This window comes from Acipenser ruthenus, chromosome 34 (genome assembly GCF_902713425.1).
Source record: "Acipenser ruthenus chromosome 34, fAciRut3.2 maternal haplotype, whole genome shotgun sequence".
Classification (NCBI taxonomy): domain Eukaryota; kingdom Metazoa; phylum Chordata; class Actinopteri; order Acipenseriformes; family Acipenseridae; genus Acipenser; species Acipenser ruthenus.
In genome coordinates this window covers 1,519,509-1,532,603 of record NC_081222.1, presented here as the reverse complement: position 1 = coordinate 1,532,603, position 13,095 = coordinate 1,519,509, and positions in this window count along the sequence as shown.

Below are 13,095 nucleotides of genomic sequence, written 5' to 3'. Positions count from 1 at the left end.
AGCAATAAGACAAGATAAGACCATTTCGGCAAAGCAAGCCCCTCCTTATCTTCTCTAAATCCTAGCAGCCGGCTATTTATCTCCCTGCCTCCTCCTTTTCTCAGAACATTACCATAGGAATTGCTTTTTTTTTTCTCGGCTCGCCCCCTACTCTTTGCATAGATGAGGATCATTCGGGGTAATTGATTACACCCATTTCCAAGCCAAACCAGCCGCATTTCTGTGTTTAATACGGCCAATATCTCTTTCTAATAAACCGAAGAGCCTTTAACGCGACGAAGTCTTCTGATTACGTGTCAGATATAAATGACGTCACAATGCGATTAGCTATGATGATGAATTATTCATTGACTCTCTATGTACAGGCTAGCCCACAAGACAGGCTTCTGAGACTGTTCTGAGGTGTGGTGCAGATGGGCAACAGGGCGCGGCTGTCCGATTTTAACACAGAACATCCTAGTCATCTTAACTTAACCTTTGATGCCCAACTTCTGAATTCTAAGAAAGTATTATACAGAAGTACAGTATAATTTAACTTTCCCGCAGAACTCTAGTTCCAGAAAAGGTGGTGTACACTGTCTGTATGGGTTGCTACTCTTAAATGCTTACGGCATGAATAAACATAATCGGCGGTCCAATCCGGATTGATAAACGGATGCATTGTCACTGCGTTTGTACTTTGATACAGCCGCCCAAAATGTGATATAAATACAACGCATTAAGTGCGGGTAACTTTATGTTTTGGTATAACTGATCTGTGTGAAAGTGACTTTAATAGTCTAATGAATGCTTTGTGGATCAGTCTCTTTACCGCAGACGACCGCAGAAACCCATTCAAGACTGAGTCCGAGCGACTGCGTACCGGACCATTTCAAGTGGGACAGAAGTTAACCAAAGAGTTCAACATCAACCATGGATATTTCTAACTAGTAATTATGACTGTTAAAAAAAAACGAGGATTGCTGTAATCCCTTAACTTCATTACCCTAACCAGAACCTCAACCCTAACCCAATCAATAACAACAGTCATTACTGGAGAACAGAAAATTACACATAATTACACTGTAATTCCTCTTAATGATGGCTCATTTAATATAAAGCTGAAGTTGTTTTTTTTTTATATAGATCTAAAAAAAACAAAACAAAAAAAAAAACCTTATGTGATTTTCTCATCAATAAAAAAATTTGAATCCATACAAAATTGGGTTCATATTTTAAAATATTTATAAAAAAAAAAAAAAGAAAAGGATCACAAATTATATCACGACTATATTTCTAAAGAAGTTTCTCAAGTCTTTAATGAACTTGTTATTTTGGTTTCAAAGACCCCGATTAACACTGGTCAGTCCAGGGTTATTGGTAATCAGAGTCTGTGAAAGGGTTAATGTTATAAAAATAACACACAGCTTGAAAGTGTGTAAAAGATACATTGCAGTCTATTACTCTGTTATTCGGTTGCACTGATATCAAATTGACAGCTGTAGACTTTAGAAGAAATAGAAGTTAATTAAAGCTTTAAGATATGTTGCTTGTTTCTTGGCAACCAGTGAAGGGGCTGGGAGGCTAAAGATGGCAATGGAGAACTGCCTGCCTGCCTGCTTGCCTCCCTCCCTCCCTCCCTGCCTTCCTGCCTCCCTCCATCCCTGCCTGCATTGCTCCTTCCCTCCCTCCCTTTCCTTCCTGCCTCCCTTCCTCCCTCCCTCCCTCCTTGCTTGCCTCTCTGCCTTCCTCCATCCCTGCCTTGCTCCCTCCCTCCCTGCCTTCCTTCCTTCCTGCCTCCCTTCCTCCCTCCCTCCCTGCCCCCTTTCCTCCCTCCCTCCCTCCTCGCCTGCCTCCCTCCCTACCTGCCTCCCTGCCTGCCTGCCTCCCTCCCTGCCTTCCTGCCTACCTCCCTCCCTCCCTCCTTGCCTGCCTCCCTGTCTTCCTTTCTCCCTCCCTGCCTTCCTTCCTCCCTCCCTCCTTGCCTGCCTCCCTCCCTGCCTTCCTTCCTCCCTCCCTCCTTGCCTGTGAAGCGTTTCGAGGTGATAGCCGTGACAAGGACATCATGCAAGACTCAAGCGGCCCCAGCTTCCCTGTAATCGTATTACAGCCAGCAGTCTGGGCTGGGAGCTGCGCTGCCCGCTCCTCTTTATTGATTTAAACAGCTCTCTTTAATTCGGTACACAGCCAGTACAAACTGTCTGGGACCCTCCTGCCAACAGGCTGTCCCCCCAAGATGTGATGGATGAGCCCCAAAAAAAAAGAAACTAAACCCTGGAGGAACGGAGATGCTGGCCCTTGCCAAGGAGCTCTGTACCGAGCGAGCAGCCAAGCCTCGTCTGCGAGAGAAGAGAGGGAATAATGAAACCAGAGCTAAGACTCTCAGCCAGTGTGTCCTAATCAGGCATGCTCAAGTCGTGAGCCTCGAGAGAAAGCCCTGTACACGTCGATTCCTGGTCAATTTTGCTCTCTCTATCTGCACTCAGTGTCTGGATTGCTGTATGTATAGATTGATGCCTTTCAGACGTCGCGGCCCTCTGCAGCCCTCATTTTCCTCTATAGGTCGACTGTCTCTTCTGGGACATGTGACACCATTGTCCCTCCAGTCCAGTCCAGGGCAGGCTTGAGGCATGGAGCCCGAACTGCACTCTCCCTCACCTCCCCTAAGAGAAAGGGTGCTCCCTGCAGTCCTTAAAACCATTATAACCTGGGTCTAAGCTAAATATTTTTTTAATTCAATAGTTTATTGCATTCCACATTATTATTTTTTGCATAATGTATTTTTTTTTTCACTAGAGATCATCTTTGTGCAGACAGACATTGATCCTACAACACAACATACAGTAGTGTGCAACTGTATAAGAACACCTTAAGATTACACACACACACACACACACACACACACACACACACACACACACACACACACATAGAGGGAATGATTTCCTGTCAAGAAAGGCTGGGCAGCAGTCGAACCCTGCTCCCTGGAGCAAAAGAGCAAAAGATAAGTGCATTTAAGGCTGCTGAATAGTCTGCTCATTAAGCATAGTATATAAGACAGGCAATTGATTGACCTGCGGCTGCCTTGAAATGCTTTTTGTTTTACAGTTAACGCTCCAGGACTGCAAAGTTCAGGACCAAGGCTAGCTCCCAGCTGCACGTTGCTCCCATCAGTCCTATTGTCATCAAACCTCGTGTATTCTAGCTTACAGAACTGTATTACAATGCTGCCACAAGGGTAAGGTGTTTTAGTAGCTTTTTAGCACTGGAAAGTTCAGGACCAAGGCTAGCTCCTACCAATTCAGACTGCATTGCTTAGTGCCAGCCCTATTGTGTTTAAACCTTGTGTATTATAAGTTTAAAAGCTATGTTATTTTTTTTCGATCAATATCCTACCTTTATTTAGTCATTGAAAACTGGGGACAAAGGTTACTGAAGAGAATACCTTTAGGGTGGCTGAAATGGGTAAAGCATGTTACATCAACTGTACTGCTATTGGGAATACAGCACTGTGTAACATGATGTCATAATTGTGGTTTCTTTGTGATGTCATGGAACACACCAAGCAAAACCTGCGCTTTTATTGGCTGAAAGATCCTTAACAATCTAGAATATAGCCGATAGTACAGTGCTTGAATACTGTCTTCATAGTTAAGGTGTAAATTAGATTATTATTATTATTATTATTATTATTATTATTATTATTATTATTATTATTATTATTATTATTATACAGCTATGGCCAAAGCTTTTTTTTTAAATGTCACATTTTTTGATTTTTGTCAGTTTTTTTGTGAAGTATAACCCTGGTGACAGAGAAAGTCTAGCCCTCTTTATTGATCCACAGGTCAGGTATAGAAAAAGCTGTCCCCACTTTGCTCAGTGGCGAGCGAGCCACGGGCCTGCCCAGAGGTAAAATGTAGTGGAGTTTCCTAGCCCCCCCCCCCCCCCCCCAAACCAATGTAATAATAGGGGAATGAATATCGAACATAATATTTTATTCGTGTTTGAAGGGGTCTCTTTGGACAGCTGCCCCGGCCCCTATAAATCTACGATAAATATACAGGACTGTGGGGATGTCGATTGAGAGATTGAGTTCCGGGCTATTAATTATTACAGCTCTCTGGCTGTTTTACATAACTCTGTCAGAAGCCAGACTGCGCAAACGGGGGAAGATTTACTGCTTACAAGTTCGCCGGAACACCTCCACGCACCCCCAACTAAATTACTTCAGGTCCCAGGCCCATAGCCCCTTCCCTGGGGAAATTAACAGGAAACTGGCCTGCTCCGTTTAATCACAAAATGGTTGTAGGCCCGGGCGCCACACACGTATTTACTGACTGTAGAGAAGTGCACTTGCTTGATTAAATCTGTCATTTTTTCTTTTTGTAAGGGTTTGCTTTTTTTCTTTTCAAATCAAATTCAGCAGGGAACACATTTATTTATATATGTATTTATTATTATTATTATTATTATTATTATTATTATTATTATTATTATTATTATTATTATTATTTGATTTGTACAGTATGAGGGTTATTTTGAAAACTTGGTTGGTGGAGATGCGTATCTCTCAAGTTTATCTTGTGTATTTGAACTGGATTGCATTGGTTTGTTCTGTTAAGTAAGGCATTTTAAAGAATTATTATTTTATACTGGAGCAACATAAGTTACCAGGCGTTTAAAATAACTTGTGTGTTCAATTTTTGTACTTAAACCTTTGAACCATTATTGATTAACATGTATTATTATTATTATTATTATTATTATTATTATTATGATGATGATGATGATAGATTTGAAGATATTTGTACATCACAGTAAATGTATTACCACTATGGTAACACTCTTCCACAGCTATTAATGAATGTTTTGAAACACACCAGAAACGTTTCATGTTTAATTTCTCAAGTGCGTCTCTGTATATATTTTAAAAACCGAGGAGAGAAGGAGACAGACTGGCACAGGGCTGCGTTTGACAGCAAGATGGAAGGACCCCTGGGGTGGAAGAGAGCTGCCCTTCTAATTGCCCTTTTTGAATAATTTAACAGAATTGAGAGTGACAGTTGATCCGGTCTCTAAACAAGGTCAAGGGGGTCTGCGGGATGAATCCTGGAGCAGTCTGTGCCTCTCCCCAGCCAGACTCCTCCCGTACTGGCTCAACAGAGACCCCCCCCCAGGCTGCTATATGAAACGCTGTCTCAAAACTCACAGCTTCGGGGCTCTAACTGCTGCCTGCCAAATAAGTGTAGGGGAGAACTGGCAGCCGTGATGTCAGACTGAAAAAGAGAGAGAGATTTTAAATAGGCTGGGAGTTTGGGATTTATTTATTTATTTATTTATTTATTTAGATACTGAGAGTAATTCTGAAGTTAAAAGGTCTCGTTTTCAAGCCTGAAATATGTATTGTGGATCGTCAACCACAGCCACCACCCCAGCAAGATGTCTTTTAATTTTCACCTTATAGTTTTAGGATATTTCTTACTGCAATTTCACAAATAGTGATTTTTTTTGTTTTTGTTTTAATAAGTCTGGTGAAGTCTATGGAAGTCTATGCATAGGCATGTGTAATACAGACAAGATCAGCTAAAGTTTATTTGATATTAGTATAATATAAATGAGACTTGTTCCTTCTATAAAAATGTTTTAAAAAAACTAAAATCTCAACAAACAGATAATGCAACAAGCTGTGATGTTAATGGGGCATTGTCGAGCTAGCTATACACTGTAGTGACAACATTATAAAGGTTTTAAAATTCACTGGTATTAGTGCGGGGTTTGAAATCCACGTGGAAGAGACGGGTGTTAAAAGCCATTCAAAGTTCACCTGCGCTGTGCAATAATTGAAGCTGTGAAAATGCATTTGAAATAAAGTGATATTTAACCGTCTTTGGACCAAAGAGCGTGTCCTTCAACCTGTTATGAGAACGAGACCTCCACGCCACCAGGGCAGGAACGTTTGAGCTATGCGGACATAAAATAATCGATGAATCCGGCACAGATCACCTTGGAGCCTCGCGTACACATAACTGCATGTTTTCTATCAGTTGTAGTACAGTGAAGCGTGTACGTGTTTTAATAATAACATTTTTTCTCGATCGCTGTATTGAAATCAGGCTCTTCTCAAGCGTTGTTGACCACAGCCTCATCGCTGACCGGAACAGGGACCCGCTGCTTCTTCACGCTCTTCTGGGACTTTGTGGTCTGATCCAAAAACCAACCAACCCTCAGCGTGAAAATAAAAAAAGCGACACAGTAACGGCTAAAGGCGCATTTGAAATATTTATGACGGCTGATTACTGTGAAATTGAAGCAAAGACAAAGAGAGCGAGAGCGCTCCTTCCCAAGCGAGAATACATTAAAGAAACATTATCTTCACAGCGGTTTGTTAGAGTCGAGAGAACTCAATCACAGGAGCCGCACTTCATCGAGGAGAAGGCATCCAGAACGGCTACTCCTCTTTTTTCTTTTTTTCACTAAGTGTTACTTTTCTGTAGACGGGGTAGACCGTTGCACCAAACATGCACGCCACACATACAACAAAAACATCTAGCGACCACGGCAATAAATAACCAAAGAGGTTTCTCTTGCGTCAAAGAGCCTGCAGATTTAACATTGTCAGGTAATGCGCCGCGCAAGCTGTGCGCGCAAGACGCGCAAAGCAGATCCGAGACCCTGCAAAGCTGTCTTCCGATCTTTAGCAAGACGCCACGGAACTTGCAGTCATGTCTTGACCAGCTAAGCATGCATGCTTCTCAGTACCAGCCAGCGAAACCTTCCTGGTTACAGTCAAAGGGAACCGAGGCAAACTAGAGTACACAGCGCCGCGTTGATGTTTGTGATTCACAACCCGCCGTATAGAGAGCCTCAAGCTATAGATCTGTGGACAGTGCTGGATTGGAGCCTCCTGCTGTTTCAAATCTATTGATCAGAAACCCATTCTATAGATCTGTATTTGAATACAGTTACTCGCAGGGGAAGGAGCTTTCAAATTCTGTTTTCTTATTTTGATGACCTTTGCAATCTTTCTGAAAATACCGTGCATGTGTTAATAGGCAACATTCCCCCAGCTACCCATCCACGCCCTCTCAAATCGACTGCAATCTCAGCCACAGCAGTGCAGATCACAGAACAGATGTCTAATGGCAGGTCCGCTCTGCGCACTGCAGCTGGTCCCAAATTAAACATTCATCTCTGCGTTTCCTGGACAGCTCTCGGTCTGGTATTTTCTAACGACGTTATCGGCACTCATTAGACGCACACACACACAACATACAGAACAGTGCCTGTGGAATGGCTCACAATTTTTCCATTTAAAGAGGTACAGTTTTAATAAACACTGCTCTTACCTTTCTAAAAGTTTACATTGGTTACATTTGCACGCCATTGCTTTTCCCCATAGTTACAGTGCAGGGATGGAAATAAGACTCCTATTGCACAGCAGTCTCATCCAGTCCAGGTTTTAAAATTAGCCTCAGGGTATAGGTAACAAGCACAGGTGTGTCTTGTTTAAGCTCTTAGTAAAACCAGGACTGGATCAAACTGCTATGCGATGGGAGCCTTATTTCTATGCATTTACCCTCTGTGGCATAGTAGGGGGCAGAAAGATGTAGTCCAAGGGATGCTGCAAGACTACATCCCCCAGAATGCCATGGGGCTGGTATTAGCCAGGATTGGGATGACCTGGTTTTAATTTGAATGAGCAGGTCAAACTGTGTTAGGGGTTTCAGGCCACTGCACAGCACATCAGGGGAGATGGGGTTTGATACAGCAAAGCCGCCTCAATATTTCATGCATGAAAAGGGTCAATAATAATGTTTGTTTTTTTCAGTCAGGACAATCTTGAGTTTAAATCACCACCTTTTATTATAATACAAAATCTTATAGATTTCCAAAAACACTGAACCCCAAAAATATTAGGCAAAGAAGGTTCATGCAGTCCTGAGAGAGAGAGAGAGAGAGAGAGAGAGAGAGAGAGAGAGGGAGAGAAAGAGGAGAGAGAGGAGAGGAGAGAGAGGGAGGGAGAGATAGAGAGAGGAGAGAGAAAGAGAGAGAGGAGAGGAGAGAGAGGGAAGGAGAGAGAGAGAGACAGAGAAAACAGTAACGAAAAAACAAGAACATGGTTTTTCTTTGCAGTTTCCTGGCACTGCAGTTGAGTGGAGAAGGAGGGAGCGAGAGAGAGGAGCGAGAGACCACGGAGTGCTGACTCCAGTGTATTGACTGTCTAATCCCCACAGAGACGCAGAGGAGCAAGCTGCAGCACTGCAGATAAGGAAACAGAGGGCAACACAAACGTCCAGGAATCTGCACTGAATACCAAACTGCTGCCTGCCTGCCTGCGTAGGCCCTTCTGAGTGAAATCAACACACAGCATTCCCTTCCCACTGCTGCAGAGCCAAACAGCTACCACACTGTCTCTGAAAGTGCAGACCCCTTATCAGAGGTAACCACAATCAATCAAAGCCTAGCAAAGGGTAATAATAAAGCATGGAAAAGCCCAGAGAGGAGGTGTGGTAATTGCATCGTGTAGCCATGGGGAAAGTATACTGTAAACATGTTTACATATATAAGAGATAGGAGCCAGCTTGCACTATTTTGAAGTCCTGCAACAATGCAATAAAGACTTCTTTTGATAGGTAGATTCCTAGAATGCAAGGTTACGGGTTGGGAAGAGAAAATGTGGCTCTGTGTTCCAGGTGCTTTGACATGGAGTTCTGGAGATGCTCATCAGTTCTAATGGCCTGCCACAGACATGTGCAATGCAGGCTGGACCAGTCCAGGTGTCTCTGCACTAGTAAGTGCAAACACTGTCTCGTTCACAGCACTGCGTTGCCAGCAAAATTAGAGGAGCACTCTTGGTAAAGCCCAGACTACACACGTCTAGGGCAGGCAGCTAGAACGAAAGAACAGCTCCTGAACTGAGGTGGAAGCAACTTAACACAGACCTGTTAATAAATAAAACTAGAGGGATTGCACTCGTCATAAAAAGGTTGTGTGTCTCTGTAGCTCTGTATGTAATTGCATGCCTAGCTGTGGTCTCTATGTTTCTGTATGTTTCTGTATGTAGTGTGGAGTAGTGGTTAGGGCTCTGGACTCTTGACCGGAGGGGCGTGGGTTCAATCCCAGGTGGGAGACACTGCTGCTGTACCCTTGAGCAAGGTACTTTACTGAGATTGCTCCAGTAAAAACCCAACTGTATAAATGGGTAATTGTATGTAAAAATAACGTATTAAAAAATAATGTAATTGTATGTCAAAATAATGTGATATCTTGTAACAATTGTAAGTTGCTCTGGATAAGGGCGTCTGCTAAGAAATAAATAATAATAATATGTAATTGCATGCCTAGCTGTGATCTGTATGTAATTGCATGCCTCGCTGTGGCCTCTATGTTTCTGTATGTAATTGCATGCCTCGCTGTGGCCTCTATGTTTCTGTATGTAATTGCATGCCTCGCTGTGGCCTCTATGTTTCTGTATGTAATTGCATGCCTCGCTGTGGTCTCTATGTTTCTGTATGTAATTGCATGCCTCGCTGTGGCCTCTATGTTTCTGTATGTAATTGCATGCCTCGCTGTGGCCTCTATGTTTCTGTATGTAATTGCATGCCTCGCTGTGGTCTCTATGTTTCTGTATGTAATTGCATGCCTCGCTGTGGTCTCTATGTTTCTGTATGTAATTGCATGCCTCGCTGTGGCCTCTATGTTTCTGTATGTAATTGCATGCCTCGCTGTGGCCTCTATGTTTCTGTATGTAATTGCATGCCTCGCTGTGGTCTCTATGTTTCTGTATGTAGAGTGGAGTAGTGGTTAGGCCTCTGGACTCTTGACCAGAGGGTCGTGGGTTCAATCCTAGGTGGGGGACACTGCTGCTGTACCCTTGAGCGAGGTACTTTACCTAGATTGCTCTAGTAAAAATCCAACTACATAACTGGGTAATTGTATGTAAAAATAATGTATTAAAAAATAATGTAATTGTATGTAAAAATAATGTGATATCTTGTAACAATTGTAAGTTGCTCTGGATAAGGGCGTCTGCTAAGAAATAAATAATAATAATATGTAATTGCATGCCTAGCTGTGATCTGTATGTAATTGCATGCCTCGCTGTGGCCTCTATGTTTCTGTATGTAATTGCATGCCTCGCTGTGGCCTCTATGTTTCTGTATGTAATTGCATGCCTAGTTCACCTGTCAGACGCGCTGGCTTCATTGCTTGTAAAACAGCGCTCTCTTGTGGAGAAGCTCTCAGTTTGCATGCGTGTTGTGCGGCTGCACAGTAGAGGTACCCTGTAGCTCTCTGTCTGCGTTGCGTGGCAACAGACACGTTCATTTCTGCAAACACACCGCGTGGTAGTTCCATCACAGGTTAAAAAAAAAAAAAAACTTCCGCAGGAAGTGTTTCATTTTGGCCGTCCCTTATAGTCAATCTTCCAACCTTGTCCTTTTGTATCCCCTTCAGTCATTTTTATTTCACTGTGTTTCGATATAAATGCATTGAAGCACTAGCCAGTCTCACTCAGCCCCTGTAGTGTACACAGCGTTAATTCAAGCACGGGTGGGCATTTTTACAGCGCCGTTCAGCAGCTCTCTGGCTGGTTCAGTTAGTAACGCATTGGATTCTCACCCTCGTGGCAGCTGGTTCAAGTCCAACAGGAAGCACTATTTCGTTAGTTTCTTCCCCTTATTTTCAACACTATGTGACGTGGAGCTGGGGCTAAGAGAAGAGACTTGACTCATTTGAGACACTAAACTGGTTTTAAATCCAAGCCCACGATAGCTCTAAAAGCTCTAAAACACAAAAGAACCAGTTACCAGTTGAACCAGTTACTATATGAATCAGAGGCTGATGTTCTAACACAGGGCTACTCAACCCTGGTCCTGGAGGGTTGCTGTCCCTCCTGGATTTTGTGCTAACTGTAGACTAAATTGATTAATTGGACCAATTAAGCTTGTAATATGCACTTTGGTCCAATTAAGTAATTTAGGGTACAGTTGGAACAAAAACCAGGAGGGACAACAGCCCCCCAGGACCAAGGTTGAGTAGCCCAGCTCTAACAACTGAGTCAGCCAAGGAGCTCCCAGTATTTGAATCCTTCATGCCCAGTGCAGCTGAGGGGTTGCAAGGATGGTGAAACAGACCAGCAGCTCCTCCTTCCGGAGTTTACCTTTAACATTGCATCAAAGATTCTGTGACAATAAATGTAAAATACAGAGCATTTCATATTACATTGAATTCCCTTGCCCAGATTTGAATTCTATCCATCAGTGATCACATGGATGTAGAGTTAGTGAACTAGACCATGTCCTGTCCATCTGCCTGGGGCAGGACAGTGTTTAACATTGTCTAGAAGGTTAATTCTTTACAAATTCAAGACTACAGACATGAGTAATTGAACTCAGTGCACCAAGTGTAACACACACACAAGAGAAGCCAACAAATCCACCGGACCACCTGCTTACAAGCAGGAAATGTATTTGACATTAACAATCAAGGGGGACTCGAACCCACAACTCTGAGGGTATGAGCGCTGCTCTAATAACTGAGCTACTGGGTCAGCAGGTCCGGTTATCTAAAATATAACATTTTCTATCGTGGTCCAAATTTTAAGAAAAAATAAAGCATCGCCCTCCAGTGGAATAATGAGGTACTGCACGCCACGGAAAATACACCAGGTCTTTGTACACTGACTGAGCTGCTATTGACCTTGTGTATTTCCCTTGGCATGCATGACCTCATTATTCCACTGGAGGGCGTGTTTTTTATTATATATATATATATATATATATATATATATATATATATATATATATATATATATATATATATTTACGTAAATGTTTTTCATGAAAATATCACTTTTTGTTTTTTGGGAAAAATAACTTTAAAAAACTAACAAACACAACATTGAAACACAGCAGCATATGAAGAGTGCACTAATAAACCCATAACTCGAACATTTAATAACACAAAATAAAACGACCAGTGTAAAATTATTGAAAAAACTACTTCGGCATACTTGCAGCAGTAGGAGGTTATGGGTTCTGAAAAGCCATGACCTCCTACTGCTGAACGTGTGCTCAAGACTCCGCCCAGCGGCGGAAAGAGGTAATGCACGCACAGTGTAATATACCGTGTCTGTCGCCAGGGAAGCGCAATGGTGCCAGCTATTAATAAAGACGGCTATAGACACAATATGTGACACGTTTATTGGATGTTTTCAACTCAGTAATCACCTACATGCTGTATAAAGCATTAGTCAAAGTACTGGAGGGCATTTGACAGCAATTTTGAGTAATTCTCTGGGTGGCTCAGTTGGTAGATCATTGGACTGTGACTTCCAGTGCTCCTGGTTCAAGTCTCACATGAAACACCTGAATTTTCTTCCTCATTCTCAAAAATATTGTCAAATTTAGTCCTATCGTGAGTTTGGGTTTGACTCCAGTTCAAATCACTTGCGCTGGTCTTTATGTATCCCCAAGTCTACCCCACAACATTTAAGAATGCATTTGACCAGAGGGCGGAGTAAGGAGGCTGGATAGCTCACCTGGTAGAGTGTGGGACTGGGCTGTTTAGTGTTCTGGGTTCAAACCCACCAGGGTAATCACATGGGTGTAACTTTTTTTATTTTTTCAAAAACGTTGTCCTTATTGATAAACCAAGTGGCATGAAAGCAGGCAAGGTGGTCCAAGTGTCTGACCAGGTGTCCCTGAAGACAGTAAATGAGCCCCAATGTATTTACTGTGCACAGAATGGATTGAAGCCGTGCTGTGCAGCTCAGTGTGGTGTTCAGCAGCTCTCTGACTGGCTCTCTGGGTATATGAATTGAAGCCGTGCTGTGCAGCTCAGTGTGGTGTTCAGCAGCTCTCTGACTGGCTCTCTGGGTATATGAATTGAAGCCGTGCTGTGCAGCTCAGTGTGGTGTTCAGCAGCTCTCTGACTGGCTCTCTGGGTATATGAATTGAAGCCGTGCTGTGCAACTCAGTGTGGTGTTACTCTGCACTTGCAGTACTTCTTTCCGCCGCTGGGCGGAGTCTTGAGCACACGTTCAGCAGTAGGAGGTCATGGCTTTTCAAAACCCATAACCTCCTACTGCTGCAAGTATGCCGAAGTCGTTTT